This window comes from Petromyzon marinus, chromosome 5 (assembly GCF_048934315.1).
Source record: "Petromyzon marinus isolate PM22_M1 ecotype Great Lakes invasive population chromosome 5, UKy_Petmar_22M1.pri1.0, whole genome shotgun sequence".
NCBI classification, from domain to species: Eukaryota; Metazoa; Chordata; class Hyperoartia; order Petromyzontiformes; family Petromyzontidae; genus Petromyzon; species Petromyzon marinus.
In genome coordinates this window covers 10,158,783-10,159,675 of record NC_133671.1, presented here as the reverse complement: position 1 = coordinate 10,159,675, position 893 = coordinate 10,158,783, and positions in this window count along the sequence as shown.

Genomic DNA, 893 nt, shown 5'->3' with positions numbered 1-893 from the left:
CAGGCATTGCAGTTGCCTGCACTTACAACGCAATGTGTAAAGGGGGAGAGCTCTTCATGGACATCGGCTCCCACGCATGCACCCCTACCGCCAGCTCGGCCGGTGGTACGCTCCGTGACGTCACGCGCTGGATCGATTCCTCCTCCCTCCCATGCACCGCAATTCGATTCGAGTCGTGCGTTGTCTGTACGGAGTAATCGATTGCCCAAGTCGATGCCCACGTGCTACTCCAGTAGTCGTCAATGATGGCTTTTTGAGATAGTGAGCTCAATACTTCTGGGTTAAACATGACATTTTTTTTAACAAATTGGGAAATACAACAATATGCTTTTGGCAATATCTAGCGAGGGAAAAGCAGGGTGTAATTCAAGTTAGCAAGTTACCTCTGAGCTGCCCCTACTGGACATCTGTGGAAAAGAGCTTTATAGCTTATCGAAATCCTCCAAAATAAATACATATTCTGATTCTATGCATCTCTTCGTTGCCTTGTCCCACCTGATATTGTCTCTATTCTCCTTCCCTGCCCCCTCCTCTCGTCCTCTTCGTTCCCAATCTTATCTCTCTCTGTCCCTGTGACCAATTCGTTTTCCGTCCTCCCTCCTGGCATCCCTCCACTCGAATCAAATTCCCTTGGAGACGAAGCAGCACTGCCCATAGACTCAACACTGCCCATAGACTCAACAATACCCATAGACTCAGCACTGCCCATAGACTCAGCACTGCCCATAGACTCAACACTGCCCATAGACTCAACACTGCCCATAGACTTAACTGCCCATAGACCCAACACTGCCCATAGACCCAACACTACCCATAGATTCAACACTGCCCATAGACTTAACACGTCACATAGACCCAACACTACCCATAGATTCAACACTACCCATAGACTC